The following is a 22,076-nucleotide window of genomic DNA, read 5'->3' as shown; positions in this document are numbered from 1 at the left end:
TCCACGCACTGCTTTCAAGTAATAGTAAAACGAATCTATTCGAAAAATTTTCTATCCTACTTGCACAAAAAATCGCACCCTCTCATTTAACAAGAAATACATACAGATACATTTCCTTTAAAAAAAAAAAAAAAAAAAAAAAAAAAAAAAAAAACAGTTGTCGCACTGAAAAATTAGAGAAAGAATCGAGTGTCAACTCAGCCGAAGATAGAAAAGTCGTGATCGGGCCTCGTTTTCAACTTTTCTCTCGAATCTCAGCAACGCTTCACTGGCAGCATAGAGCGGAGCAAAACGAGTTTACGCATCGCACCATCGCGCCTTCAATTTTGCAGATGCAACACGGACATCCATCAAGCACGAATAGTTGTATCTCTGCGCCGTCATCAACCCGCGTTTCCTCTGCTCTATTTACGCCGAAGCACCCTTTCAACCCGCGATTTCACTACACGTTCTATTCTGCAACTGCAGGAATCAAATTTCTTAGATGCCGCTTAAACACCGAACTCAGATTAGGCGCGAAAATTCACAAATCCACGATCAGCGGTCCGGTGATACGGTGATCATCGCGCGGCGAGTACGTAATCAATCAACTGAACTTGCATTCATGAGTATGGATAATGTGATTCAATCTGCATTTACTAGAGTTCTTTGATGAAATAAGATTTTAGGGGATTGACGATTTGCGATTCGCCTTAGATTAGCTTCTCCTCAACCTCGTATAGGGGTTATGCTAAAACAGTGGCGATTCTTGAAGGTTAGCAACACTGTTTTCCCCTCCATTTAAATGTATGTAAAACAATCGATTCCTGGAGTCTATATTTTTAATAGATTTAAATGAAGGGTAAACAGTGCTGCCAACACTCAAGAATCGCCACTGTGCTGAAACGCGAACGAAAGAGAGGATTTCAATGCGAATTCTTAAACCCGAACACCGGATAAGTGCGGAGGTCGGAGTAGGAGGTGCCCCGGGAAGAAAATAAGACTTTCGCTGTCGGCGTTAGGTGACAGTATTCTGCTGTGCTAAGAAAAAACGCCGTATGAAACTTCAGGCGTTGCCAAATGGACGTATTTCTACCAAACAGACCTATGTGGAGGTGAGAAATATGGGGTGTGCTCTAGAAATCTGCATAAGAAGCAATGTAAAAGTGGGCGTGGTTCCTTTTGAAGAATTGGCAAAGCGGGATATTGCATTCTATCAAAGAGACCTATGTGCAACTGAGTGCGGAACTCATGAGCCGCGGGCATGGCAAGAGAGCCTTGTGGACAGGGCTCATGAGTTAATGCCCCCCGACGAAGACGACGACGTGACGCGGAGGCTTTTTCATTGCCGCTGACGTCACTGGCGCTTTAATATTCTCATTCACTCTTATGGCCAGAGAACTAACGAGCATACCCCATATTTCTCACCTCCACATAGGTCTGTTTGATAGAAATACGTCCAAATATCCTTCGATAAAACACAAATTTCTTCGTAAATATGTGAATATTTTTCTTCCAATTTTGCAGATATTCAGTTCGCAATTTCACCTGAAGTTCCTGAGATTTCAAGGTGAAATATTCATAACTTGCCTCGAAAACAACCACGTTATCGAAGGAAATCAGGCAACTCTCCAATGTTCATACGGCGTTCTGCCTCAGCACGGTAGTATTGAAGGCGTCGTCGCACAAAGGATCGAGTCGATAGGAGAGGTCGCACAAAATTCGGAGACTTTAAAAGCTTGTTACGTTGTTTATACACAATTCTGAGGTTCCATAAGTGGTCTCATTGGTTTCTCCGAGAAACTTCCTTTTCGAGACACCCCCCATAATGTGAAATGTGACGAAATTAACATCAAAATTTGGGGTTTTGGTCAAAGATTGACCTCTCTGATTGACTCGATCCACTGTGCGTCGCCGCGTCGTCGTCGAGAAGACGAAAACTAATTAATCGCTGAAAAGATACGAAAATAAAAACTCATTAAGAAGCTGCGGCGGCGGCCGGAATGGAATTGAATCGGACGGCACGTTGGCAGAAGGGCGTAAGTATTGTTAGATCCTTACGCGGCGGCGGCGGCGTGCACCCTATCTAAAACTTAAAGGCGTTCAATTATTGTGTTGGATAGGTCAGGCGGGTAATTAGGTGCGGATTATGTAAACACCAGCGGCGACTGTGTTCTGTTTTCCGCTCCCCACGCGTCCCGCAGGCTGGCGTTATCTTTTCGCCGAGTATCAATAAAAACAAGTGAGCGCTCATTAGAGCTTTAGATATTTCTTCGAGTCCGGCTGGTGGTGGCGGTCGAATACACTATCAACACACACTACGAGCTGTGCATTTTCTCACGAACCCTCGCTGCGACGACGGTAGAGACCGCGGATTATTCCGGGTCTCCGCCGAGCCTACCTTAATCTAAAAATAATTAATCCAATTACGTGGCATTCATTGTCGCTATGAAATGTTTCTACACTGAAAAAGAAGCATCTTGGATCCAGAGTTCAGACGCTTCCAAAGTTTTACAAGAAAAAATACTCTTGATTCCACATGGGCGGATACAAACACCTCGGAAGGGGGCGGGGGATAAGGGGGTCCGCCCCCCTCCCGGAAAATTTTTCAATTTTTGAGACATCTAATATGTAGTTAGAGTCAATTTCGTCATGAATAATTACAGAATGTAAGCGTTTTTCCTTCTTTCTTCCTAGATCCGCCTATTATGGGATTCAACCGGATTTTTGCTTGAATCGAGGCCGAACCTCTTGATTTAAGCGGATTTCCCCTTTGTTCAAGTAAAAATCCGATTGAATCAAGAGTATTTTTTGATGTCTAATTTTTTAAGAGTTTAGGCTCTAGATGTAAGAGACTCTTTTTCCGGTGCACCATCCTCACTCTCATGAAAAACGTCGTAGATCTGACTTCAGCTCATATTCAGTTTGCCCTAAGTTTTAAGTGTATGCAACGAGAGATACCATTTGGCCGAATAGTGTCATCACCCTCAGTTTCACGATTGCTCGAGGAAGAAAGTAGGAATGATTCACCGAGCGTGGCAGGTGGAGCGGTGACTTCACCTCACTGTCAGTTTGCCTTCAGTTTTCAGTGTAGGCAACCCGAGCTCCCACGTGGCCGAATAGTGGTATCACTCTCAGATGCCACGATTGTCAGATCATCACAAGGAAACCCGGAATTATTCACCAAACGTCCAACCAGGACGTTTGTCATTCAGCGGTGACTTTACCTCGTATTTTTTTTTCTTTTTTTATATTTTGGGAGAAATTTTTCTGCTTATCACTTTGAAATCGTCCGTGGGGAAATTAATATGCCTAAATTCCTTTATTTTTGTATCGAGGTCTTGGCGTGATTAAGAAAAATTAATATGATTTAACCCTCTGATAGGTTGTTTTACTTTTACCAAGCTTTCAAAGCGCGCCAAAACTAATCGAAATTCAAACGGGCCAATTAGATTTTTATTATTTAATCGCTACGTACCGAATGACCTGATTACGGAATCGATCTTTTGTTTTCAGTCTTCACAAAAAAATCTCGTTATTCTGCCACACATCTTGTTCAAACTAACTTTATAATTTCACTTACTGATTTTATGTGGACCTGCAGAATTATTAACCGACGAGGATCCAGTCTCCTTTCAACTGAAAGAGGAACTGAAAAGGTCGTGAAAAGAGCGAAAACAATTTGATCAATCAGGCAACGCTGCCGATCCTCAGGGCGCAATAAAGCATTTTAACTGCGACGGCGCGCGGGCGCGGGCAGTGCGCTTGGAGGAAATAAAAATAAAGTAAAAATAGAAATAAAACAGAAATGAAAATAATGAGGTGACGTCCAGGCGTCCTCAAGTCGGTTTCAAATGAGTTAGTTAGGGTTACGTTTTCTAGGTTATCAATTCGAAAAAGTAGAATGAAGCTGCTCATTAGAATAATTTAAAAAGGGAGAAAAAAACCTGATTAAGTGACCGCTCCGCGGCTGCGCCTTCAGGGCGACTCGCCGCGTCATTGGTGCCAGATTGTGCACACTCGAAGTTGCTGTTCAGAGGGTTAAGGCAATCATCAATTGAAGAGAGTGGTCCAAAAATTATATGATAATTTGAACATATTGATGGTTGTTGCGCATATTGTACTAACAATGAATATGGTAGCCTTTGCGCAATACATTTTATTAATTAAAACTCACACATAGCCGGAGCTTTTCAATACCGCAGGTGCCATCTTCAGGGCTTTACACATTAAATACATAAAACTAACAGAGGCAAAAAGACCAAATATAGACATCAAAGAGTACAATAAAATACGTGCATGTTGAAAGAAAATAATTACTTGCATTTGTATTTTACTGTTCTTTTTTATGTCCACATTTGGTCTTTTTGCCTTTCGTTGTAGTTGTACGTATTTGATGTGTAAGTCCTGAAGATGGCACCTGCGGCGTTGAAAAGCTTTGGCTATATGTGAGTATAATTAATAAAATATATTGCGCAAAGGATACCACATTTCTTGTTGTTATATGATAATTGATTCAGTAACTTCTGAAATACAGTGGAGACAATCAAAAAGAAATATTTATAAGAATATTCTCGCAGCTTTCTAATGTCAGGGTTGCCACAGAATTTAAAAAGCGAAATTCCCTGACATTTCTCTGTCGTATTAGGTAAAATTTTCTGATTGAAGAAATGCCGGATGGTGAAAAAGACATAGCTTGAAAAAGTTTCCGCACAAAATCTGTTGTTTGAACTCCGAACCCATTCTAAGGAACAAATAAAGGTGATTTAAAATTTCTTCCTGAAACGTTCGTCATTTCCTGACATTTCCCGGTGTTCCCTAACTGTGGCTACTTTGTACTGTACATCTCAAAATCTCTAAAGGATTTAGTTAATGTATACATTACGTCTGATGTGCTGCAATGGAGATGTTGCATGTGTGAGGAATTTGCGATTTGACTGTTGATTCTTATGTAAAATTTTGCGAGAAACACGATGGTGCCACTGGTTTCCTCTGAAATCAACTCCCAAGCTCAGAAAAAGCTCTCAAGTTGAGGCCAAAATGTAGGGGATGTCCCACGCTACCCTGAGAGTCCACCTCTACACCAAGACAAACTCTCCATGCAAAGATAGGGATCAAATACATTGACAGGGTTGCCACCTTATTTGGGGACTATAAAACTGAAATCACGGCAACTCTGTCAATGTATTTGCTCCCTATCTTTGCGTGAAGAGTTTGTCTCGATGTAAAGGTGGACTCTCAGGATAGCGTGGGATATCCCCTTCATTTTGGCCTCAACTTGAGAGCTTTTTTTGAGCTTGGGAGTTGATTTCAGAGAAAACCAGTGGCACCATCGTGTTTCTCGCAATCTTTTACATAAGAATCAACAGTCAAATCGCAAATTCCTTACACATGCAACATCTCCATTGTAGAAATTTAGATATTTCTGTAACTACCTTCTCCTGGCGCGGGTAAAAAAACTTCAGGGTACGTCATCAGCAAGTGAGGTGCTGCATCTGCGACAGTGTGCGTGAGTGTGGCAAGACAGTGATCTAAGATCAGGGAAGCTACACAAGAAGGATATCAGAGCGCACAATTTAAACCCAAAATAGGTTAGATCACATGCGTTCACTTTTAAAAACCAGTTGCACTAGAAGTATGGTACACGAGAAGGCTACTACGTTTCATCCAATTAATTAATATTTTACCGCTGACTTATTTTAGTCTGAGAATTTCGCTGTTATTCGATACTTAACCATGTGTTTTGATGACGGCAGTTTAGATGCAACTAACCTTTACGATAAGCAATCAATCATAGCAATTTACAGGGAAAGAGATTAGTCTGATACCCTAGTTTAATCGTTATTAGGTTCCCTACTTGTGATTTAAGATAATTTTAGGAGCTCACGTGTGTAGATGATGCACCTCGTTTCGGGGCCGCTTTAATGTTACGTAAGCCATTTTAATTTTTGCCCCCCCCCCCCCTGCCCCTTCCAAGTCTCCCTGTAAGACACTCGTAATAAAACCGCTCATCCCACTATTGAATTACGTAAGACTGGCTTGACTTCCCCACTTTCCCCAATTTTTCAGAAAATAACGAAGAAAGCCTAAACATGGCTGACGAAATTATTTTATCGAAAAATATGATACGTAAACATTATCAAACAAAAAGGCTGCATTATTATACAGTATCTCCTGTATCATTATAAAGGATCCCTAACCTTAAAGTGGGCAAGACTTAGCCGGTACACGGGTACAATCACCATCTGCTGGATCAGTTATTTTCCTTAATGACGGCATCCTCAAAAACTTGAGAAGTGTCTTTTATACAAAATGTATCTGTCAACCCAGTTGAACCACTTTGATTCTTTAGACGGCGAAAATAAAACAATGCTGCCAAATGAAAGAAATTTGCCTACAGGTACATCGCAATGAGATACAGGTTCAAGCTGAAAGATGACTTCGAAGTGAAACGAAATATTTCAGTTAACGGATGCAATAGGCGGAAAAGAAAGGGAGAGAAAAGAGTGCTTCAGTTTCCTGGAATATTTACTTGGGAGAAATGTTTATATTTTATAGCGCGTACTTGAAAGGACATTGATATCAAAACCATCTATAGGTAAGGACCTTGCTTCGGTCCCAATTTCTGCTGATTGGTGGAAAATTATTTCTCTTATATAATCATAATTTTGTAAAAAATGTCGAATGATTATAATTTTTAAACGTTCTATTAATATTATAAAATTATGCTATGTCTCATGCGGGAAAATTGTATAATTTTTTCAAACTATAAGCTTGGATCTCTGTCCTTTTTCTCGAATGCTTTAAATTTATCATCGATATTATTTTTCGCTAACTTTTGGTTGAGAGCAAAAATTCAACTATTAGTCACCCCCCCCCCCCTCCCGGCTTTTACAGCACCCCGACACCCCGGCTAATCTGGTTCTGCTTTGATGATACATGTAGCTTCTAAATTTTTTAAAAGACGAAAACTTATCACAAAAACCCATCCATCGTGATAAGCGGGTGGTTCGGTTCTGAAAATTTGATTCCACGGCTTGTGGTCATGCCCTGCCTCAAAAGCGATGGAAGAGAATAAACTTGGCAGCACTTGGGGTTCGGAGCGTGGAACGATATTATCGTTGGCACTGGTGAGCTAATTAATTGGCTTTGGATTGGACCATGGAGTAGCCAGTTTGTGTCCAGAAAATACTGACTTTCAATCAAAGTTACCTTTCCCGATGGAAAGCTTTTTCGTGTGTACTGCATCCAACAGAGGTCACGAGATGTATCATAATCGGTTACAATCTGATGGAACTACATGAGTGGCAAAGTCGTATAGTAAATGTTTTGCGTGCTATTAGGGATGAGGCTCCACTTCCAACGGATTGTTTAACAAGGGAAAATAATTGAGACATTTTTCGGTAAAAGGGCGTGTGAAAATTCCAATGCTTTTTCGGTTGTGCGATGTGGTTCTCTAGTTGTAAGTACTTATCGGACAGTTCTGCTACGAATTTTTTCCTGAATCTGCTCCAAGTTTTTCCTCACTAATGTAGGGAAGTAAGTCGACTGTAAATGAATTTCATCTGCCGCAGTTTTCTTTAAAAATTGCACAATCTTAGCAGCGCCACGAGACTCTTACGCCCTTCGACCGAAACAGCCCTCAATTTGTTTGTTAAATCGTGGATTGACGGTTTAAGGCAGGAAATGAGGGGATGCGATTTGTCAGAGGAGCTCTGGCTACCTATGGCGGTCGGGTGTCGCAGAGCGTACGGAAGCGCTGTAAAGCGGCATAGTAGTATTAGTAGTAGTATTAGTAGTAGTAGAGTGGTAGTGGTGGTAGTGTAATTTTTTCCTTCGATCAGAGTGCGGTATCCATTCTGAACTGATCGGTTGGCTGAGACCTGCTTTCCTAGTACAATCAAAAAAAAAAGAAGAAAAGAAGAAAAAGAAAACGAAAAAAGAAATCCTTCCTTACCGCATTGATAGCTTCCTTTAAAATCAATGCAGAAGCCAGAAATTCGCTCTTTTCCCGCCTATAAGCCTTGCCTGCGAAAATCTAGTCAAGTGGTAATAAATCACACATGGACAATTTTCGTGCTCAGGTGGAGTACCCGGCAACATGGTGTTGAACCGTGCAAGATGCGAGCGCGGAACGCGATGCGAGCGACATCTCTTGGCATGCGGCGCATATCAATCTCAAAACAAGAGTGGCAGGGGGGGGGGGGGTGTCCGAAAGATGGGGGGACCCGGCGCTTTCTCGCACGGTCTTGCAGGAATAAACGCCATTGCTATTGCCGCGTGCACGTAACGACCAATCAAATTACCTTGTTTACGAGGTTCCCTTTCCATCAAACTTCGATCCGTTGATGATTTATGGAAATGATGGATGGTGCTCGAACGATCTGCGTCCAGACAAGCATACTGATGCAATGAAAGAGAGAAGAGGACGACGCCTTGAAAAATTCCACAAATGTTAGCCTTTACACGCAATATTCTCTTCCTCAAATACTATTATTGTACCGTACATTTAGGAGGGGGGAGGAGTGGGGGCATTATCCCAAAAAACGTTTCCGGTATCTCTAAATCAACTTGTGAACCAACCTTTGAGAAATTTAAGGAATTTGCTTCGAACTTTGCAGAAAATTTGCTGAAGTTTGCACAAAAATCCGCCTAGCAGTTTTTGTGAAAAAAATTAAATTAAAGGATGTGTCCCATTGAGGAGGGTATTTTGGCCCTAACTTTGGTTGAAAATTGAAACAGCTTAGAATAATTTCATGTATGGTCAAATCAACTCTTGATCATCTACCCTATGAGAACTTTTACATATTTGAGATGTTTTTGAAAGGTTTTTGCCTGATTTACCGGCGCAAAGTAACGACCAATCAAATATGACCAATCAACGACTGAACTTGTCCTTATTTGAGGTGTTTTTGAAAGGTTTTTGCCTGATTTACCAGCGCAAAGTAGTGAAATTTTGCAGTTTTCTCGAATAATTGCTCATTTTCGGTCCTAAATTAAATTGTTTATGAATGAGCAGAAGTGACTACCACTTTCATATTCGAAAATGTTAATCTTTAGTACACCCATTACAACATATTTAAAGGAGAAAGTGGTAGTCGCTTGTACTCATACATAAACAATCTGTAATTTAGGACCGAAAAAGAGCAATTATTCGAGAAAACTGCAAAATTTCACTACTTTGCGCTGGTAAATCAGGCAAAAACCTTTCAAAAACATCTCAAATATGTAAAAATTCTCACAGGGTAGATGATTGAGAGTCGATTTGACCATACATGACATCATTCTAAGCTGTTTCAATTTTCGACCAAAGTTAGGGCCAAAATACCCTCCTAATGGGACACATCCTTTGCTGAGGTTTGCACAAAAATCCGCCCAGCCGTTTTCGTGTAAAAAATTAAATTAAATTGCTCAATTTTTGGCAATAGCTGACGTGGCTTGGTTTCTTTCTGCTTGACGCGGTCCAATTGAAAGTCCAACTCGGCAGGAAAATTGCGTAAAAATAATTTTCAGTAAGTTAGATCTCGGTAAAAAATAACCCTAAAGACTGGATAAAATACAACTGGATCATGCTCGGGATTTTCATCTACGATACGCGGCGAAAAATTTCACGAGAAAAAGATGAACATATGCAAATCCTGGATGGCTGTGTTTGTTCAGTGCTCGCGGTGTCAGTTTGTCATACTTACCGCGAACGAGCGAACACTTGTTCAAATGCAGTCGTCAAAAATCAAATGACGTATCAGTTCAATAGAATTGAGCACCTAATAATTTAATATCGTGTAAATAAGGGTGTCACTCGACGGCGGTAAAATTCCAATGCATGTTAGCTCTTGATTATGTTCCGTATTTTCATTTGGTGGAATCACGGATTTCTCTCCTCTTATGACGAGCCCAACTTCGGATAAAATACTAAATATATTAAGCCCATTCCAATACTATAAAAGACGCAACTTTAAAAACTGGTGTAATATGAGCACACTCACGAATACGGATTCACTGTCTTGTTTAGATTTGAGAGAGGAAGTTTAAAGCTTACCTGAAACAGAACGGATTAAACAGGAATAAGATAACGTGCTAAAGCAAAAATAATGAACATCACTAAATAAATAGCTGATGGAAATACGTAGTATAAATAAATTTGAAAACAAATTATTGAAATCTGAAGATTGGCAGTGACATTCTTTGTGTAAGAGGGTTGGCTGCCCTTTCGGGCCCTGGGAGCTCCGTATTTCGATATGTCCGAACTCTCCCTGTACATGTATTTTAGGGCAATGTCTCCTGATTAGCTTGTTTGAATAATACATAAAATACTTAGTTTATAATTTGGACGTATTTCTATCAAACGGAACTAAGCGCCAATTTGAGTTCCTTTTGAGGAATTTGGAATGCCGGGTAGCGCGTTCTGTCAAACGGAAAGCGCCATGGAAAAGCATTGCGAGCATAGGACCGAATGAACCCGACGTTCGGTTCCACCGCCAATCCAAGCCCCCCTCTACCTTCCTCCCCCTATGACTCTTAGTCCCGTCTGACAGAAATACGTCCACTTAATGTACAGTGTTGCAAAACAAATTGGGATTCTTTACCTTGGATTTTCTCCATGGAAAAAAGCTCCGGGGGCAGAAAAACAAGAACGCTCGAGGAAAATAGAAAAATCATCTAGTCTAAGCCTGGGGGATTGGCGAAGGGCACGGGAGGGGAGACAGCGGAGCTTGGAAATTGGTTAGCTTAGGAGAGTTACCAAGACTCGCGGAGGGCGTGAAAGCTTAGCGGCTTGGTGGAAATCCCCGGGAACCAGCTTCAAAGGCCCGCGCGGGCCCGGAGGACCAAAAAAGGCGCGGACCAGCATAAATATTAAATCAGAGCTGGAGCTGCCGGAGGGGTCAAGATTCGAGCAAGACTTTGAGGTTGCTACGCAAAGCGGAGCAGGTGAAGATGAGCGGGGATGAAAATTTCATAATTAATTTGCTTTGAGGAACTATACGCGTTTTGTATGACTATGTATAGACTTTGAGGAGCGGTTCCTCGTGTGTGCGGATTAGCGGAGCGGGAGGGCGCGCGGCTCCGACAGCACCCTTCCTCGACCAGTCTCTATTCTTGGCCGTCGCTGCCGTTGTCACGTTTGGCCAAAGAGCATCCACTCTCCCGACCTCCGAGTTGGCGAAATGAGTGATATTACTCCACCTTCCGACAACCTATATTCCACGCATTGCCGATACGTGCAGCATTCGCGCTATCGTCCGTGGACAGCGTTCGGATTTCGAACCTCGCATCGCAATAGCGCGCCGCTTTGCTAATTTATCAAAGGTTGATGAAATAATTTTTGCTCCCGACTTACCCCGAGTTCTCTTGAGGCTTTGCGGCTTGGACCGCCACTTGCCACGACTCAAGTTCGGTATCTGTCACTGAAGTGCCACAAAGAGTTCGTGTGCATCCCCTCCTATCTCGCTACTACAAAATGGACCGCGTTTAGCAGAAAGGAGCCAAGCCACATCAGCTATTGCCAAATTTAACTGGGCAGTTTCATTGTTCACAGGAAAACGTTTGTGCGGATTCCTTCGAAAATTTTAAGGAATTTGCTTCGTGCTGTGCAGATAATTCACCGAAATTTGCACGGAAATCCGCACAACCGGTTTCATGTAAAATGTTAAATTGCTCAATTTAATTTGGCAATACCTGATGTGGCTTGACTCCTTTCTGCTTAACGCGGTTCACTTGATAATATTATCTCTGCCTGTTATCGACCAGCTCGGAATAGGCATATACGAAGGACACCCATAAAGCGAGGTCTCACCTTGATTCCCTGGCGAACCGTTAGTGTTATGCAAAAAAAAAAAATTAGTAGTATCGTTGGATCAAGTATACTATCAGCTTGAATTTAAGACCTCTTACTTTAAAATTGGACTACAGGAATGTTCATGAGGGAAATTTTCCCACGTCACCGTTATCACCATAGATAAGAGATCCCCCTTATGCGAGGGGTCCCTGCTCCGGGCTTTGCTTAAAAAATACTTGTAAAAAAACCGGAAAGTTTCGTACTTTTTTAATTCGTTACGACTTCGGTTACGTAATGTTCTAAAATTTGCGAAAATAATTTATTTAAAGAGATGCATCCCGAAAACCACTCGCAGTCCGCGATGCTCTCATAAGCCACCGTGTTAAATGATGCCGTACACTTCCAAGATCAGGGCCGGATTCACCCACTTGCCGCCCATGGGCCGCCTGTATTTTGCCGCCCCCTTCTCATTCGTTTTGAAACTCGATAAAAACCATCAAGTGAACGTGCCAGCGGGGGAGGGGTGCGTAAGACGCATTTACTCGTGTTGAACACATTTTTTGGGAAAGCCCTGTCAACACTACTGGCAAAAGTTGACGGAACTTTGCGCGAAAGTCAAGTCTCGTAAACCTATCTCTGTGTGGACAAGACCTTCCATGCTTGGCGCAGAGCGTGAAGTATTCAGATAGTCTTGTAGGCGCTATGCGTTTCACGCCGACCGCTGCTGAACGCACTGTGTTGGACGCAATGCGTGAAGTATTCACGCAGTCTTGTAGGCACTATCCGTTTCTCGCTGACCGCACTGTGTTTGATGCAATGCGAGAAGTATTCGTGCAGTCTTGTAGGCGCTAATATGTGTTACATGCCGATCGCCGCGCCGAGGGTTTCTCCTTTTCATTTCAAGTCCTCGTTATCATTTCTCTCTTAAGTCGCGCCGTTCCAGGCCAAATTGCGTGTTTGGTTTCTCTCTTAACTCGACTGATTGAAGGTACTGTCTCTTGTATCACTAAGAGACGATAAAATTAGAAATCACTATACTCTCAGTAAATGAGAGATTTTGTTGCCTTTTCTCGTTTGTAATTTTTTTCTTGTCTAAATCCGATTTTTTTTTATACTTACACTTAAAAAAATTGCAAATTTTTGCCGCCCCTTAGATTTGCCGCCATAGGCCGCGGCCTATATGGCCAACCCCTTTAATCCGGCCCTGTCCAAGATGGTTCCTACTTTCTGCGAAAAGGGGGCTCGGAATGGCCAGCGCACGGATTGACTTCACGGGCGCTCCAGTACATGGCGATTCTTATTGACTCTATGATATAGGTACTTAACATGGAAGTGACAGTTGGACTACATTTTGCAATTAGGAACTATAAATTCTAGCCCGGTTTAAAAACAACGTATGTGCCATTAGTTTCCCTATGCACACAAGTCTTTTTTCAGATGAGCCAGAATTTATAGTTCCAAATTGCAAAATGCAGTCCAGTTTATCACAAGGTTGTCAGATTAGGCTCATAATTGGCAGGACGATCATAGATGTTGAGAGAGAGAGCGGGCGCGGGATCGTGGAGACGAACTAAATCTCTTGACGGAGGATGCGGCGAGAGGCGGCGAGAATAGGATCATCGACAAAGCCAGTGACATGAGACGGGAAGAGGCTGTGGCGAAGCAGGGTCAAGGATACTCGGGGCGGTGCGGGGTGCGGCGTGACGTCACGTCCTCGCGTCGGCCGGTCAAAGTTGGGTAAATTAGTTAGTTAGGCGAGTTAGTTAAGTTGGTCGCCGGGTTGGCCCGGGCCCCGCTGGGGATGATAAGGAATGATTTGGTTACATTGTAAAGAAAACAATGTCTCATTATGATTTATGAGGGACCCGGCACAATCACCGCGGCGCGGCGCGGCGGGCGGCCCGGACCCGGCTCCGGGCTTACGGCCTCAATGCAATCTTCATTTGCGTATTTCATTTGTCGCGCATTGTCACCTTCCTATATCAGCTCATTTACCGGCCTTTCTTTGTCATCGCCCCCTCTCCGTCTCTCCGTCTCTCTCCCGGCCCCCGTGCCCCCCTCGCGGCTTCTCTGTCTTTCTTCCACCCTCCCTCTCTCGGCGACGCGGTTTCTCTCCCATCCCTGAAAGCCCCTACCCTCGCGCTCTTCCAGCTTCAAAGTTCTGAACCCCCACAAAACTCCGATTCTCCCTTGTGGTCCTCTCTCCTAGCTTCTCGAGTCATGTGCGCTCTCTTCCACTCTTCCTGTTGCTTCCTCCACTCGATTTTCCCTCTCGCACCGATGCCCCTTTCACTCATCTGCTCTCTCTCTCTCGCACTTTCACCTTCCCTTCCTGCGTCCTGTTTCTCTCTCCGCAAGCACGTGCCCCTCTTCCTGGCGCTCTCCCTTATCTATTAGCGCTGCTTTCATCTTGCATGGCTTTTTCTCGTGCGAGAGAATTTTTTTCTTTCCTCCTAATTCCAAATTTGACTCATGTTAACGAACCGATATTGTTCGACAATTTACTCGCTCTTCCCTCAATGGTGGTTCCTCCCTGTCCTACCTCTAATCTGAGCTCAACACAGATCTATTTGCGCAGATTAGTCCAGATCGCTAACATTGATGAGAGAGCGTGTGAAGTTTTTGGTCATCATTGACGGGAAAAATATACGAGCATTTGAAAATGGGAGCTACTCCCGTAACGACTGCATGCTTCCTTGAGAAACCCCAGAATGGCTCATTGAAAAACAGGTGAAGGAATTAAGGTTATGATATTAATAAGATATGATTTAATTCCGAAATAGAATTTATTCAGTTTTACAGCACTGAGACGAACACGGCGTTAAGCTACAGAGAAGGATCTGGACTGACTAAAGACAAAGGCAAGATGAGGGGTTGGTGATCTGGTCCGCGCAGTCGCAGCTGCGTGGGAAGCGCATAGCCCCAAAAGTCGTAAAAAATCTCAAGGGCACAAGTGCAGGAGGGATGGTCCCTTTGCTGCGTTGTCAGATTAATTATTGCATATCTCCAACACGCCCCCTCAAGAATTAATCTGATTCTTGCTTGATTTGACTATGTTGCTCTGTTGAACTGCGATGCCGTGCTGCAATCGTCCTCAAGTGCCAACTCTGGGGTGATGCTTACGATCCACCATTCGGTGCTGCATGGATGAAGGGAAACCCAGGAAAACCTCCACCAGATCGTGTACTTGCTGTTACTATGAGTTCTACTCCAAGTCCAAAAACTCGACTGATTGAACTCCAAGACTGGTAACAGCTTGATCATCATATCGGCCAGCTAATTTCCTGTGAACACATGTACGAAATCAATGACCTTATTTTGACGTCCTCTCACCACGTATAATGCACGTTCATATTTTGATATCACGTGGCAAACTAGATTCTTAAATTTATGTATGCAATCCTCGTACCTAAGTTGCAATGGGCTTCGTCGTACTCGCTTTGGTGTTGACAAAAATCACTTTTGACCAGTGAGAATCTACAACTGCTTTACCTGCATTTATTCTGCCTCCACCAAAGAAGCCGTCACAGATTTCAGATTCTCTGTGTTCCAACATATGATGCAGTTTTAAATAATAATGCAGATGAATTTCTCTTTCTCTCACTTTCAATTCGAAAAGTCCTTTTGTTATTCTCAATATTTGCCCAATTTGAATCTTCGATGCCAATCAAAAATATCTTCTCTTTTACCTCAACGTATCTCAAAAATCATTTCTCTTATGATTTGTCTTTCCACTTTTTATCATCTTCAATTTCTGGTATCAAATAAGTCTACTCTCGAATAGAAATAAGTCTACTCTTGACTAGATACCTCGATTTACTAAAATACATTTTCTAGAGCTCTTTCGTTACCTCTAGTCTCTCTTTCATTCTTATTGCCTTTCATAAAGTATTTTTCGCCCTTACTTGCATTTACTTAATTTATTTACTTAAGTTCTCTAATCAGGCCTTTTATTCCAGTTTGAATTTTTAAATGCACACCCAACTTGGGTACTTATTCACCGAATATTCGCATTCTCATACACTGGCTAATCATCAACTTCTTTTTCACTCGCTACGTATAGTTAAGCTTATCATACCATTTTGTTGCTTACTTCTTCTTGTTAGAGCTTAATTTTTTTTAATAATAATTTGTCTCACTGCTTATACCCAAAAGTTTACCTTTAATTTAAATCTGACGATCTATCGCATGAGAGTCTGAAGTACTTCAAAGTTATTCTCGTGCCAGACACAATATTCAAAATAATTGTTGCTTTTTGTTAAAGAGAAAAAATTTGACTGCAATCGTTTCAGATGAGTTCCTTGCACCTTGCTTTAAACCTTTGAAGTGTATTTTTCAATTAACACATGTAATCTCCGATTTTTTCAAATCGAACTCTGTCAGAGATTCTCATTCTTCATTTCTCAATTTCTCTTCTTCAAATACTCATTTTTCTCCCCTCAATTTCGCTCCTTCTAATATAATCTCTCCTCTCGAAATTGAAGTCTCTCCTCTCAAATTCTAGTAACTTTCTCAAAATTTTGAATCTATCTTCTCAAATTGTTAGTTTCTACTTTCAAATAGTAGCCAATCAACGCAATTTTCGCATTCAAAATAATTCGATTGTAAATTAATCTGTGTAAAATATGAAGTCTCTCTCTCTTACTCTTAATTAGCTGCAAACGCTAAAATGAATTTAGAGAGGCAAAAAAAAACTGGTAATCGAGAGGATAGGTTTCATCTCGGTCTTCTGAGACTAAAAACTCGTACTGTTCATCTCATTCCAAATATTTTTGCAAAATTCCTTTATTCGCCAATGTTAAAAACACGTATCAATTTCACTCGACAGTACCCCTGTCGTTTTGCCTTAGTATGTATCAAAGCACAAAAGTTATCGTTTGTAAATGAATTGAGCCTGTTAAATTGTTGTTTCCTCGGTTTTCTTTCTACTTTCGTCGAAACTTTTCGTAAATATTGCAAGTTCAAAATTTGGGCTTCACAAAGATAAATATTAAATTTTGCCTCGTCAGTTTTATCCTCATTTCCATTTGCACTTTCCTTTTGCCTGATCCAATCTCTCACGTTTCGCTTCAATCTTATTTCAGTATTTTCATTTCAATTTCATCATACACTGTTTGCTTTAAGTACTGTGTATATGATATTATTAATTACAGTTTTCTGAAGTTAAGCTTATCATAGACTTGCTCTCTATTTCAGTTAAGCTTATCACAGAATTTCATACTGTTTTGCCTGAGCTCACCTTTACTCACGTCTCGCAAAGAGTTTGTCTCCGTTTTATTCACGTTGCACCATTCATTTGCTTTTGAGTCACACGTGACCTTTAATTTTAACTCCTCTCCAGAATTTATTTTTTCTGGTTTTTCATCCTCAGAATTTTCTTTCTGAGTCTTCAGAGTTAATATCATTTTTATCAAGTTTGGAGATTCCTGATTTTGACACCAATTTAGTCGTATCAGTTTCCACTTGATTTCTTGTTATCAAGTTTGGAGATTCCTGATTTTGACACAAATTCAGTCGTATCAGTTTCCACTTGATTTTTTATCGGTCACTCGAAATGCATCACGCATCTCGATGTTATGTAATTTTGTCTTACCGACTATTACATTTCGACTCTCGCAAATTTTATCTTCCACTTCCCACGCTTTATGCCTGCTCAAAAATCAAACGGACCAGAATGGCTTTCCAGGATTTTCATCTCCTGGTTTCATCCCAGATTCTTACAGAAGAGCTAAAAACGCATAGGAAATTCATCCTTGGTTTATTTCAAGTGCCATTACTCATTTGAAGTTTTAATTTATTCTAAGGCTTTTGTTAGGGTACTTATGATTTGGTGCGTTTCCGTTGAAACAGCTTTACCCCTAAAATGCCTCGTATAATTCTACTTCAATGAACATTGCACAAGCTCTTTCACCATTCGTTAGGTGATGCCATTTTTCTGCGGGGTTCGTGAAATTTCGGTGACTTATGACGTGATACCTTGCTCGACACAAAACTGTTTAAATTAATCGAAATTTTTACTTCTATCATTGTCACAGTATATATATGAAATAATTTCTAAATCAAAAAGTTCTGAGATTCTCGCAGTATAATTTTTCGAACATAAGACAAAATACTTCTCATTTATGTTCTATCTTTAAAAGTCACACCATTGTGTGCATACTAATCATGTATGAAAAGAACGAAATCGTTTTGATTTCTTACGTGGATCAGCAATATTTGAGTGCATTTTTTTAATGGAGGTTTATACTGACGTAAATTTCATCTTCAAATTTTCTAGAAATGGCAATTTTTACTATTGATACTACTCGCATAAATTATCGTTTGATACAACACCTTTTAAGACCAATATACTCACATATTCTACGAACTTCCAACTCTGTAAATTTTATTCACTCATTACTTTGTATAGCTCTAACTTTCAAACCATATTTCATATTCATCTCATCAATTCTTTAACTGTCAACTCAAGTTAGGAATATTTACCAATCATTTCTTATCGATCAGTAGCGTGGCGTACTTTGCGGTGTATCGACTGATCTGCCATTCAAAGGTATTGAAAAATATCGACAGATGGGGTGTTCGCAACGAACAATTTAATGATCGATTCTTTACCATAGTCTCAAATGAGGGAACATCGACAATCGATCATTCACGCCTCGCCACTGCACTGTCATCGAAACTTAAGTTCTGAAAAAGCTTACCACAAAAGGTAACGGTACTTCCCTTTTAACGTTGACTCCTGATGAGTGGGTTCTGCATGACCAGCTTTCCAAATTTCGGTATTGATAACAGGTCATAGGGTACATCATAGCAGAACCAAACGTCTTCCACAATGCCTTTGAAACCAGAGTCCATGAAACATGTTCATCCAGTACTTTGTGTCTTCTCAATTTGTGTGGCCATTGCGATAGGAATGCGTGTTATCCTTCACCAAGTATATTTGTGTCCGCTCACTGTGATCAGCAAACTCAAAGAAAGTTTTGCACAACTAATTTTCTGGTGCTGATTTATCTGGACGCTCCTCAATCCGAGCAGAAGTTGAGCTTTTTCACTATCTTCTAATCAGAGATAGGTATCATTCAAACTACGAACCATGAATGCGGTTTAAGTAGCTCTTGGCGCAAATAAGCATGATTCAGCGCAGAAAAATCATAACTGTTTTTTTAATGTTCAACTTTGTTGCAATATCAAATTATCGATCACACACAAAATATCAGGTTCGAATGTCACAGCGCGCAATAGAATTTTCACACACTGTATTTTCCGTCGACTGAAAATCAAATGTCTTCGCGCGTATTCATGTGCAGAATCCATTTACGTACACTCACGCGTTTTCATCACACACGTTTAGGTTCATTTTCGTAGACTTACGCGTTTTCATCACACACGTTTAATTTTCACAAGTTTTAATGAACACTTTGCTTGTTTTCCGTATACGCGGTCACGATCGCGGATATTTGCGCGTATCACGTAAGCTGCGGCCCATAACCTGAAGGAATTAAGGTTATGATATTAATAAGATATGATTTAATTCCGAAATAGAATTTATTCAGTTTTACAGCACTGAGACGAACACGGCGTTAAGCTACAGAGAAGGATCTGGACTGACTAAAGACAAAGGCAAGATGAGGGGTTGGTGATCTGGTCCGCGCAGTCGCAGCTGCGTGGGAAGCGCATAGCCCCAAAAGTCGTAAAAAATCTCAAGGGCACAAGTGCAGGAGGGATGGTCCCTTTGCTGCGTTGTCAGATTAATTATTGCATATCTCCAACAACAGGCATATTAAAAAAAAAAGTAAATCAATCAGATAACCAATGAATTGTCCTAGCTTAGCCTAGCGCCCTTCGCCGTAGTGTGCTAAGTTAGCGTCTCGGATATATACATTCAGGGTTGCCATAGACTTTAGAGAATGAAATTCCCAGGCATTTCCCTGTCAAAATTCGATGAAATTCCCTGACGATTGAAAATATGCGAGATGGTGAAAAAGACATTAATAGCAATAGTCTTCAGGCAAAAGTTTTTGTTCAAAATGTCGAACCCATTCCAGAAAGCAAATAAAGGTGTCTTTGTCATTTTCCCTGACTTTTTAAAATTCCCTGACATTTCCCAGTTTTCCCCGACTATGGCAACCCTGACTTGCATAATCCAGAGCAAACAGAAAATCGGACAGATAAAACGGCTCTTAGGTGCTGGAATCATGGTTGATAGAAAATTTTCACTAAAAAACCTTCAAGAGGTTTAATCTTCATTGCGAAAAAGTTAACATCGACCAAAACTTTAGGACAATTTGTTGTGAATTATATTCCACGTACATGTACGGGTAAGAGACACGGCGTGTATTTTCGGTGGCTTTTCTATATCATGGTTGCTGGTCACTTTCAATCGTTGGCTAAGCTAAGGCGCAGCGTTACCAAGATTCGGGCGTCGGTGGCGAAGCGTGTATCATCTGCTATGGATATTTCCCCATTTGAAGCTATGGTGAAGAATCGATTTTTAGGGTGTGCCTTGGGAATCGATCCTTTCCCATAGATTTAAACGGCAGATCAATCGATTCATCGCAAGGCACGCCACGGAATGGCAAGAGCACTGAAAAAAAAATCTCTGTGTATTTACTATGAAAAGGGTAAAATTACCAAGAATTCAGGGTTCTATTTGATCCCAGTTTTTTCTTGGTAAAATTACCATTTATGGAATTGGTAATTTTACCGAGAAATCTCGGTAAAATTATTGAACTTTCTCGGTAATTTTACTGGACCCGGTAAAAACGCCAATATTTTTTATCGACTGTGGTAGAATTACCGAGATAAAATGGCAAAGTTACCGGGAATTGACTACCAATAAAAGTGGTATTCTTACTTGAGAAAAACAGTAAAAATACCGGTTTTTAGGTAAGCTTGCCAGTCTGTCTTGGTAAAATTACCAATAATTGGTAAAAAAAAGTGAGATGGTAAAGGTACCAACGGACCTTGGTAAAAACGCCGAGAATTTTTTTTCAGTGAGGCGTGCATCATCGGGTATCAATAAATCGAAAGTTTCCTATTTGAAGCTATGGTAAAGAATCGATTATTAAGCTGTGCCCTGATAATCAATCCTTTTCCATTGGTTCGAATGGGAGAGGCGACGCCTGAGCGGACGGGCCCCGAGCCCCCCGCGCCGTGGCAGATCTACGGATCAGAGCTCATTACCAAGACGAAGGGATGAGGCCTCGAGGCCGGCGAGACCAAAGGGAAACAGAATAAATAATGAAGGAAAGAGGAAAACAGAGGTGGAAAATTAAGCGGGGACCCCAAATCGGAGCAACGTCCCAGCGCGAGGGCAGGGGAGCGCGGGGAACAATGAGCCACTAATAGCCGCCGATAATGGATTTTTATTTTGGTCAATTAAAATGATTTGAGAGAGGCCCCGTTCTCACCCCCCCCCCCCTTCACCGCAGCCGTTCCCCTGCCCCCTCACGCTGAACGCGCGCGTGTGCGTGTGTGTGTGTGCTTGTGCGCACGTATGCGTATGGGCGCGAGGAGCTGCAGGCTGCAATGGGTGGCTCTGTAGTTGGCACGATGAGCTTTCGAATGTCGTATCGATCCGTGGAAATATATAATTCCTTTTCGAGTATAGACTATTGTACATCATTGCTTTGGTTGGAAATGCAAAATTTCAATCAGGGGTGCAATTTGAGCTAACTATAATTTTGTTCAATTTCAGAGCATTTTTAGAGATTTTTTCAAAATTTTACCAGAGTATCTACTGGAATTTCATTTTGGACTTTCCTGAAATTTTCAATGAAATTCCCTGATTTTGCCGGGGATGAATTGACACTTGTTGGAATTTACAAACCATGATTACTTCAATCAAATGTTTCATTTTTGCTGAACTGCAAGTGCTATATTGCACGTAGTTGAGGAATGCTGGACGCACTCGTAATTTCCTGACCCATGACCGATTTGTTTTATTACAGGTACCTGATGACATTGTAGTTCTTGGAATTCCGCTTTTTACTGGCAAAGTAGAAAATATGAAAAAAAAGAGAGCAACCAATAAGCTGGAGCCACGAGCACGACTACGGCTGTAATTGGTAATTTTGGGTAAAAATAAGCTTTTAAGAAGTAAAACTTTCGCTCTTAGTGAAATCAAAAAGCAGCAGAAAATGTCCGGAATCTAGATGCTTCTTTACCTCCGGTATCGATTCACATCAATTAATAATTCCGATCCAATTCAAATCTGTCACAAAGGCGTGGGAGTGTCACAGAAGGCTCGAGTTAGGTTAGGTTGGGTCACGCAACTAAATCAGCTTCGCGACAATGCGAGAAGTGTCACACGGAAATGAAG

At 41.3% G+C, this 22,076-nt stretch overlaps 1 protein-coding gene across 1 annotated transcript in view; it reads right to left on the bottom strand.

Moving 5' to 3' along the window:
• LOC109043807 (LIM domain only protein 3) overlaps positions 1-22,076 on the bottom strand; it is a 108,636-nt gene that overhangs the window by 50,321 nt on the left and 36,239 nt on the right. The window lies entirely within an intron of this gene.

The sequence above is a fragment of the Bemisia tabaci genome, chromosome 1 (genome assembly GCF_918797505.1).
Source record: "Bemisia tabaci chromosome 1, PGI_BMITA_v3".
Classification (NCBI taxonomy): Eukaryota; Metazoa; Arthropoda; class Insecta; order Hemiptera; family Aleyrodidae; genus Bemisia; species Bemisia tabaci.
This window is presented reverse-complemented; position numbering and strand designations above follow the sequence as displayed.